This window comes from Aplidium turbinatum, chromosome 1, assembly GCF_918807975.1.
Source record: "Aplidium turbinatum chromosome 1, kaAplTurb1.1, whole genome shotgun sequence".
Taxonomy (NCBI): domain Eukaryota; kingdom Metazoa; phylum Chordata; class Ascidiacea; order Aplousobranchia; family Polyclinidae; genus Aplidium; species Aplidium turbinatum.
Window position 1 is genome coordinate 62,568,139 of NC_137472.1, and position 11,133 is coordinate 62,579,271.

At 36.3% G+C, this 11,133-nt stretch overlaps 1 protein-coding gene across 1 annotated transcript in view; it reads right to left on the reverse strand.

Moving 5' to 3' along the window:
- The window catches only part of LOC145768272 (uncharacterized), a 111,210-nt gene that overhangs the window by 69,855 nt on the left and 30,222 nt on the right, over positions 1-11,133 (reverse strand). The gene's annotated exons all lie outside the window — the stretch shown is intronic.

Genomic DNA, 11,133 nt, shown 5'->3' on the forward strand with positions numbered 1-11,133 from the left:
GACTAGTTTTCAGATGTTATGGAGATAATTGAATAATGGAAAATCAGAATCAAGCGTTTTATAATGAAAGTTTATGCATCAAATGCCAATGTCATAATTTATCAAAGCTACAAGAAGTGAAACGAGGTGGACTGAAGACATTAATCAGCTATGCACAAAACATTGGTGACAGTCATCTTTATCAATATCTAAAAGAAAAAGAAAAGAGCGAAAGTAGTTGTAAGGTGCATGAGGTGTGTCAAAAATTACTTGCTGTTTGCTCCATGCTTGGAGTGGATGTGATACAACTTCTGCAATATATCAACAAGGTACCAATATAATTAATCAGCTTTGGTAGCAGTACATTTTAATCTTGCTTTCAGTGTTTTATCTATAGTGTTTGTTACAGTGTTTTATATATTTCTGAACTGCTTACCATGCTTGTCTGAAAGTACATTTTTACCATTTTCTGATCAGCTTTTAAAAGATATGCAAGAATTCAGATGGCAGTCATTACCAAATCCACCCAATATTATTCTAATATTGTAATACTTTTATTTGGAATGCCAATGTATGGAGTGTATGCACACATTATTTGGTGACAATGATTAATTATGCCATCTGTCTTGTTGCTTAGGAAAGCTAAAGATGTTCAATTACCTGAAGAAGGAAGAATTTCAACAATCTGCTGATGTATTTGGGAGATTAGATTCTACACGTGAGCAAATAGCTGATGCTGGAAGAGATTTGTTATTGAAAAGGTTAGCTACTGGGACTGTATTGGTGCACAGTTAATTAAATAAGAAGAAATGAAAATGTTGCTGAGTAGCTAGGGATGGGCAAAATAGAAGAATAAGCTATTCTAGAATTATTCTAGAATAATTTTTCGAATCTAGAATTTCGAATACCTATTCTAGAATGATTTTTTTAATTTCAAAAAAAAGTTAAAAAGCTTTGTTTTTATTCTGGTTTTATTGAAGACACATAATGGAAAAGTGGCAACAAAACAAAAAACAACAGTAACTGCCTGCCTAGGAGAGCAAGAATTTGTTGCAGTGAAGATTGTTTAAAGCTTCTACTAAAATGCTCGCCAGTGAGCCGCAATCACAGTTTTGATGCTGTTAATCCAGCACTAGAGAGGGATCTTTCTGAAGATGCAGAAGTAGCTAAATACTTCCTTGCAAGATCAAACAACAGCGAGAACTTTTCTTTATTTTTGTTCCACCATTCAATTGCATCGCTGTTTGGCACTTTTGCCTAAGGTACAATCGGATTTCCTCGGCAGCTAAAAGCTGTTTGTTGTTACTTGATGCTGAAGTTTTCGTCGCTTCTACACCGGAGCTCAATAAAGCATCCATTTCATTGGATTTAGAACTGCATTGTTATGGAACTTCCTACACTAGGTGGTAGCCTCACCCAGAGTTGAATTGTTTTCCATGTTTCGTACGATGAAAATAGATGCAAATCCACTGCACAACGGTCTTCTGACGTCTACAAAGCGCACTGGTAAAGAGAGCTGGCTAGCCGTTTTCGCTAGAGCGAATAGCTATCGCCGAGCCGAATGTAATTGATCGGCGAAAAATTGATAAAAAATTTTGGTAGTTGGAAAAGCGGATATTTCATTTCGGTTTGGAAAATTCGATTTGAAATGTGATTTTAATTCGAATAATTAGTTATTCGGATTGCAACTATTCGAAATTCTATATTGCCCATCCCTATGAGTAGCCTACCAGTCTGAATGAGATTCACCGATAGTAATGCTATATTTTGTTGATCCATCAAGCTTTAGTGCAAAACCTGCCGATTCACTTGGCCAACTACGGTACGTCAAGTACATGCAGATGGTTGCAACAGCTTCCACTGTTCATCCTGAAAGATTTCCACCCACCGAAGCTGCAATTCGTTTTCATTCCTTCAGAGTACATTTGCAGGTGAAATAATAGTGCGTAGCCTAATGGTATTGTAACACAATACCCGTAATCATTTAGTATAAAAGCGTCTTTGCTCTATAGATTATACCACTTGAAGATATTTTTCAAGAATTGTTTATTGTCGGTAACTTCAAAATATTACAGCAAATTGCGCTATTAAACTGCGGTAAGGAAAAGATGCAAGTTGTAGCAAAACAAGTTGCGTTATAATATGACTAGCATAAACATGTGGTGTAGGCTACTACAAATCAAAAATTTTATGGCAGCAAGTCTTGATTTATCTAAGTTGATATAAAACTGTTGCTTCAGGTATGTCAGTGGAAGCATCTTGACACTGAAATCTTGGATCTCGCACAATGGGGATGGAAAGCTGACGCAGCAGGTGCAGTTATGCCAAAAGGCCAATTTAGATCCGGCACCAGAATGGCTATTGAACGTTGTACGATGCAAATGCAAAGAAGGAACAAAAAATCAATGTGGTACAATGTCTTGCAGCTGCAGAAAACATGGCTTAAAGTGCGTACAGCATGTGGAGACTGTCGTGGGGAAACTTGTTGCAATCTCAGTTGTGTACAAGAAGACTGCCCTGAGGATTGCGACGGTTTGATCATGTTTCAATAAATGATCTGTTCTGCCAACAAATTAAAATCAAAATTTTACAAGTGCTCCAGTGATATTAAAAACGTTCTATTCCGTTCATATTGTATCCCAATGTATGCATGTCATCTGTGGGAAAATTATCATCAACGTAACATTAATCGCCTGCGTGTTGCCTTTAATAATGCATTTAGAATTATACACAATTTGCCTAAACATTACAGCGTACGTGAACATCAAGTCTTGTGCAACATTATAACATTTGATGCATTACTTCGGAAATATGTTTTTTCTTTTGTTGGAAGATGCGAAGTATCCGAGTGGTTAGCGCGTTGGGCTCGCATTCGAGAGCCTGCATGTTCGACTCCAGCCACCCGCACTTGCTGTTGTTTCTCTGGGCAAGAAACTTTACGATCATTGCCTCTACCCAGTGATCGATTTCGAGTAATGGGTAGTACCAAATTTAAGTCATTAGTAGAGTAGACAACCGGAAACAAACATTGCCGTCGGCTGCAGCGTGGGTCAGGTGTATGTCGGAAGGCGTACACCGATGCATAGCGCTCAAGTCCGCTTTCCCGCAATGCAGGATAAAGATAAACAAACAAACTCTATTGTTGCCTCCCTGATGAGGTCCGATTGCCATCGTATATCAAATTATCGTCTTCATTATAATAATTCTATGTATGCTGATATCTAGTTTTGATGGCTGCCGTGTCATCTGATTGTTTTTATCGTTCTGAACACTTTCAGTTCTTCTAACTTGCAACACTACCGTACCATTGTCTGTAAACTTGTAACATTAGATAGCCTATTTAGTGAGATTTTGTGCATTTGCAGTTTGTGTATTATTTCGTTGTTGTTGTTCGTTATTTGTGCATTTGCAGTTTGTGTATTATTTCTTCGTTTTGTATATTGACAGCTTTGTCTGATGCAAATAAATATTATTATTTGTGTAGCCTATTGCCCAAATTTGAGCTACCCGAAAGATTCCACTGGATAGTTGAGCTGTACTCCTCAGACATGGCATATCCACTAGCAGTGTGAGTCGAATTTTCACCGTCGACAAGAACAATAGTTACACGCCTTGGGCACTGGCAGCAGTGACCGAGTGGTTAGCGCGTTGGGCTCGCAGTCGAGAGCCTGCATGTTCGACTCCAGCCACCCGCACTTGCTGTTGTTTCTCTGGGCAAGAAACTTTACGATAATTGCCTCTACCCAGTGATCGATTTCGAGTAATGGGTAGTACCAAATTTAAGTCATAAGTAGAGTAGACAACCGGAAACAGACCTTGCAGTCGGCTGCAGCGTGGGTCAGGTGTACGTCGGAAGGCGTACACCGATGCATAGCGCTCAAGTCCGCTTTCCCGCAATGCAGGATAAAGATGATAAAACAAAAACACTCCACGGCATAATTATTGAAGTAAAGTTTTTAAAATTTTCGCATTTTTTGTATAATGCCCATAATATACTCTAGCCACTTGTAGCGTTTAGTTTCGTCATTAAACCGGACCTGGGGTCAAAATGCCCCCTTGAATCATTATATGAAGCTCCGTTATGTCTAAAAACGATTTTTTAGAACAAATGTATTGGATCTGCAATTATCAATGGGCTGAGAGTAATAGGTAAGCAATTTTAATTTGATGACGTCAGAGTGACGTCATTTAAATATAAATAATATTTTATCAAATGTGAGTTGTCTCTTTCTTATACACATAGGGAAAAAAGTTAAAAATGAGCCTAAAAACTTGTGCAAAAGGAAAAATACAGTTTCGCCACTAGCAGCGCAAGGTGCTGCTTCAAAAACGGCCATAACTTTTTTTGCCAAGGGTCTCTGATTGGAGGAGAGTGAAAATCTTAATCTAGAGGAGTTAAGCTTTCCAACGATACCTAATTTGTTAAGGTCGCAATTTATTCCAGGTCAATACGTTTTACGCTTAGACTATATGTCAAACTCAATCTTCAACTTCTGTAAAAGACGAAGCGAATAATTAAATTAAAGAAGTTTCCACAACTTGGAATACTTTGGATCCTTCCAACTGTGTATTGATGGAACGTCGTTGAATCAATGTAATGTTGATGCAAATACTTCACGTTGATGTTTATTGACGTAGAATCAACGATAGAATAACAAACCTTGGTGATTGTAGGCTACCATAAGCTAGCTAGGCTACAATTACCAGAAGCAAAATATTATCAACAAGTCGAGGTTAGAGTTTGGTAGATGTTATGTTAGATAACGTTGATACAACGTAATGTACTCTACATGTTGTTAGATAACGTTGATACAACGTAACTTTCACCTTATTGTTGGACCGATCCAGAGCTCCCTTCAACATGGATCGTTCCATCATGTTTGCAGATCTCTCCCACCCATCACCACCATCGAGATCGAGGCAATGCCTCATCACAACCCACTCCTCAACTTTGCTCATTACCTCGATGACGTCATGGAAAGATAGGAAGTTGCCAAGGAGATCCATCTGAACAATCTAAACACAAATAATTATGATGCAACAATTAAATGATGTTGTTGTTTGTGACGTTTTGTTTATTTGTGAAAGTTAACAAAACTTAAATAATTAAAATTGGAAACTGACTTGGAGTCGGACGATAAAACAATGTAAAGTAACGTTGAATCAACGTAACAACTGATGTTAATGCAACCATGGATCAATGTAATTAAACGTTGGTTATAAAAGTTAAACATGACTTACGGATCCAGGCATCGATTTGATCGCCTCCTTCCATGGACGGAATTGGTTGGAATTCATTTTGCATCCGTTCAGATCAAGCCATCCAATCCGCCCTGGCATCGATTTGAGGAATGATGTCACCGCATGGAAGTCATTCTGACTGTCGGAGGCAACCATCCGTATCCTCCCTCCATCAAAATGACGTCCTGCGGCCACGGTCACATCCTCGTCGTTGCCTTCCCTCAGGATTCTGCTGATGGCGATGATGGAGCGACCATCATCATAGTGATCTAACAATGCAGAAAAAATATCAATCAATATTAGCTCGGCTAACCAGGTTGTATTCTAAGGTAGCCACTTTAACAAGTCGAAATTCTGCCACTGAAATTGACTAGAATGAAACCGCCAACCAATCATAAGCTGCGGTTTAAGTGACGTAAAAAATTGCGAAAATAAGATCATAGAAAGCAAATTAAGTGATGGATTTTTTGTCAGCTGGTTGGCTTAGGGGTTAGGGTTAGGGCTAGAAAGTAGTCATTTCATTGACGCGTGTTCGATTCTCACCTCTGCTATTGCTCTTTTTCTTCTGTAATTTCCAAATAAAGTTCAAAACAAGCATTAACTCTCTGAATGAGAGCTATAAGGGTCACAATTGGACGGTAGCCTCTTATAACACGTTCTGATTGGTTGGCGGTTGCATTGTAGTCAATTTCAGTGGCAGAATTTCGACTTGTTAAAGTGGCTACCGTATTCTAAAACCACAGTTTGGTTCTAACCATAAAATAAACAAACATTGAATCTAAGTTGTTTACTTAAGAATAAAACATTAATTTATTTACCTGGCAAACAAAATACAAACAATTATTTTGAACAAAGTGGTTATTTGCCATGGTTACGATCAAAAAGCATTGTTTCGTTGCAAGTGTTGCCAGAGTTGAAAATAAGATTGGCGCTAGAGCAAAATTTAAAATTGTTCTTTCCATCAAAGACTTTCAAATTTTCCAAATTACAAAGTTTTATTATCAATGTCTTTGAAGTTTTCGAGCAGAAGTACTTATCTGGCATCACTACTTGGGGAAAAATAGCCACAGCCTTTGAACAAAACTTTCAGGTTTGAGTCGAAGTTCTAATTTGAAAATTAACCTGGGCAGTCTTAGGCTAGCTTTGCAGTTAAAAACTGAACTTTTGTTAAAACATGAAACTAACCAAAGCTTGCAAATTGAAATAAACTTTGATTTCTTTTTCGATAAATCTTTGAAGCAACTCTAGAACTTGATCAAGAAATTTTCCCAATCAGTCATTTCTTGCTGAAACTTAATCCAAGCTGTTGCTTTTTGTTCCAAACTTAGAAGACAAGGACAGAAACAAACTTTAAAACTTTTCTCTGGTGAAACTAAGCAGAATGATGACTGAATTGAAAGCTGAAACCCAACTATTTCTTTCATGCTTCTTCTTCGAAGACTAAAAACAAAATGACTGTCGCCTGCTGATTTGGACGGGAGTTTTTGTGCAGCGTTGCCAAATAAATTTTATTTTAAAACGTAATTGAAGCAACAAACCGCTGATGAAATTAAAAAAACTAAACTACTTGAAAAAAAACAAAATAAAATATTATTTTGTGAAAAATAAAACAAAAAATACAACCATCTTGTAATTTAAAAAAAATACGCTCATGCTTCAAAAAATGCGAATTTATTCTTGAAACTGATTTATTCAGAAAAGCGACCATCATTGTGATCTAATAATGCAGGAATAATATCAATCAATATTAGCTCGGCTAACCAGGTTGTAATCTAAAACCACAGTTTGGTTCTAACCATAAAATAAACAAACATTGAAGCCAAGTTGTTTACTTAAGAATAAAACATTAATTTATTTACCTGGCAAACAAAATACAAACAATTATTTTGAACAAAGTGGTTATTTGCCATGGTTACGATCAAAAAGCATTGTTTCGTTGCAAGTGTTGCCAGAGTTAAAAATAAGATTGGGGTTGGAGCAAAATTTAAAATTGTTCTTTTCATCAAAGACTTTCAAATTTTCCAAATTACAAAGATTTATTATCAATGTCTTTGAAGTTTTCGAGCAGAAGTACTTATCTGGCATCACTGCGTAGGAAAAATAGCCACAGCCTTTGAACAAAACTTTCAGGTTTGAGTCGAAGTTCTAATTTGAAAAATTACCTGGGCAGTCTTAGGCTAGCTTTGCAGTTAAAAACTAAACTTTTGTTAAAACATGAAACTAACCAAAGCTTGCAAATTGAAATAAACTTTGATTTCTTTTTCGACAAATCTTCGAAGAAACTTTACAACTTGATCAAGAAAATTTCTCAATCAGTCATTTCTTGCTGAAACTTCATCCAAGCTGATGCTCTTTGTTCCACATTTAGAAGACAAGGTCAGAAACAAACTTTAAAACATTTCTCTGGTGAAACTAAGCAGAATGATGACTGAATTATAAGCTGGCACCAACCATTTCTTTCCTGCTTCTTCTTCAACGACCAAAAACAAAATGACTGTCGCCTGCTGATTTGCGCGGGAGTTTTTGTGCAGAGTTGCCAAATAAGTTTTTATTTAAAAAGTAGTTGACGCAACAAACAATAGAATAAAGATAAAAAATCTAAACCACTTGGGAAAAAACACATAAGGTGCTAATTTCACATTTTTTTAAATTAAAATAAAATATACGATCAGCTTGTAATTTTCAAAGAATACATACATATTCCAAAAAATGCAAATTTAAGCTTCAGGAAAAATTGTTTGAATTCTGTTCCGGCAACTCTTCTCCTAACCAGCACAAATTGTCGTCTGCAGCTTTGCGCGGGAGTTTTCTGTGTACCGTAGTGTTTCCCATAAAAAATAGTAATCAACAAAAATTTAAGATGAATGTTAATGCCAGGTAAATGGATGGTTTGGATTTTTTATTGAAGCTACGCCAGATTAAATCATTTTTAAAGTTTTGTCTCGTGAATATTCTATTTTAAGTTTGTGAAAGGAAGTAATGTTTCCTAGGAAACTTTAAAAATTGATAAGGACAGTTTGACAAAACGCTTCCTTTATTTGCTTTCAAAATCACTCCACTTGAACAAAAAGGCAATCAGCTGTAGTTATGTAGGCTATTGAATGATTTTAATGTTGCTATTCATAAAAATATATGTTATATAAAGCTTCTAAGTTTCGTTTCTTTTGCGTTCCAACAAAGATAAATAAAAATTGAATTGAATACAGTAACTTATACGGGTAGGGATATGTTAACTGCGACATGTTAGCAGCATCGAAACATTTCAAAAGCGTAGCTAGATAATTTATTTTTAAATATTGATCCTGAGGTTCATTTTATTCAAGTCCCTGGATTTCAAGCTGTTTCAGTAAAGCATTATTTCAACCGTTTCAATAAAAATAGCTACGAATGACACTGCACACAACAACAAAAATTAGTCTCAATTACAATTACTGTAGTCTACGTAAAATGTGTAATTAATTACTTTTAACTTTGATTCAAATTTTACCTGAACCACTGCGGACAGAAGAAAAAAAGCAAATCGAAGTCAAACCTTACCCGATTCATGGGGGCAGCCACTTTTTAAGTGCAGTTATATGCTTTAAAATAAAGGTATCGAGTTGAATTTGGTAAATGTCTAAACGAGACTTGGATTGGAGCCGACATTAGCAAAACAGAAGAGAGTGCTAAAACATTGCTTCACTGTTATCTAGATGATCTGAAGGACTCACTGCCAGAAGAGATGATTATTATGACTTGTCAAGTGTTACAAAGCTTTCCCAGTAGAGTGAATCTTAGTATGCACTTTTGACTCTGAGTGGCGGTTCTACTGTATAATTTGGAACTGGTAGGCTACCAATGAGATTCTTGTGGCCTAGATAGGAACACGTCAAAAACACACTATAGGTATATCCAAAGAATACTCGATGTTTTCCAAGTTTCCGTGCCTTTTGAAAAGGTCAAGGACCATGAAATCATCTCTGGCAGGGTCTTAACGTTCCATCTGGAACTCCTTGTCAACGCTACTGACTATTAGTGAGATGGTTGACAAATATTTATTAACTTGTGATAAATTAGACCTTTGTAGAAAAATCTGTTTGAGTTACTTCAATTTGAAAATTTCTTGCTGCCTGAAAGAAATGAGTACTGCTGCTTGAATGTGAACTAGAGATCACGACTTTCCACTTTATTTTGTAAGGTGCAGCTTACTTGTTATGCTCTTATGCTTACCGTGCTTATATCTACACTGATATTTGCTGCTAGAGCCTTTGTTTCCTAACATGGCTGATTTGATATTCACTTGGCATTTTTCATCTTTTGATTATTTTTAACCTGAAATTTAAACACTTTTATAAACAAAACTACTTAAAAAAACAACGATGCAATATTGGTTTTCAGTTGCCTAAATATATGCCACCTCAAAGTTGATAAAACATCCTTAGCATAGAAAATTGTGTTGACTAAGTAAAAACATTTACTTACTTGCAGCAACTTTTCGAGTTTTTTTATACAGCTCTGAAAGAAATACTTTCTGTTTTCGCAATTTTTCACCTGAAAAGAATTACATCCATCATGAAAACTTATTCATTTTTTTCACGTCCTATTTACATTATTTATCACTGCTCGAGTGAACCAACTCAGTGGCCGAATGGTTTTGCCTTCTGCTCTGATACTGGTAAATCTCATTTCAGTTCTGTTCGGGATTAAGCAGTTCGGTCAAACCAGAGACTTTAAAGACGATAGCGATTGTTCTCTTTTTGGCATGAAGCAGTGAGAATAAGTCGGGTAATAATGTGATGACATCGTAAACTTGATATAAAATTAAAAATGAGCCCTGTCGCTAAAAGACCTTAAATATTGTAAAGCGACAGTAAATAAAACTACCCAGAGAGCAAATCAACATTTTTTTTTACGTTTGCAGACGTTACATAAAAAAAAGGTTGATTTACTGTCTATGGGCATAACATTATTTTTACTGGTGGAGTGCGTGCGTGCAGCACAGCAAATAGGTTACACAAGCGCACACACGCTAATTGACATCGCAGGAGCCAGTCTTGACGTTTCCCGCAGGCGAATTTTTTTTCCCACGAACTTTCTGTTACTTCGCATAGAGTTTGTATTAATACCATGTGAATGCAAGCATTTTTCGTTGGCGTGTTTGGTTCAATGTTTTCATCTTCTGCCTTATGTTCGTGAGGATATCGGTTTGACGCTCATCGAAGTCAATTTTTCTTTAAATTAATTTTTCCGTTGCGCAAAAGCATTTCAAAAAAAGTAAGGTTAGGTTTAATGGCTTATAGGGTTAATTGTTATTGTTAGAGTTAGGGTTAATTGTTAATTAATGCAAAAATATCTTACTTTTAGAGTGACCAGAATCAATTATTTTTCTCAACATTTTTAAACTTGACTAGACTAGGTGTGTCTTCCAGGTTACGCTTTTTTCAAGTTCAATGTTTAGACTTGGACCTGCGCGGCGAAAATCGGCTGCTGACTTTGAAAACCGCGCGAAAAAAATGAATCGGTAAAAACAGCGACGCGCGCCGCGCGGTAACCAGTAATGGCTTACAGAAATATGTAAATGAGACAAAAACTTCGTGGAAAAGAAATTCACTTCCCGCAGAACTGTTTGCTTTTTTGGCTAACTTTTTAGATCACAATTTTGAGAGTAGCTGACAATTACCCTCAAAGAATGAACAATCACATTCTTCACCGTAACTCAATTGGAGGTTATCATTTCATATAAATTATAATATTTCGGTTCTTCTCAAATTAGATTTAAAATATTTCGCAAAAAGTAAAAAGCGAATTAAACTTTATTTTTGAACGCCTATGCGTTCATGCGTGACATTATGCGTTCATGCGTGACATCTTAGCTGAAGGAACATCGAGTAAATCAACATTTCGGTGCTTGAGTTAATGTCATTCGACAGAACC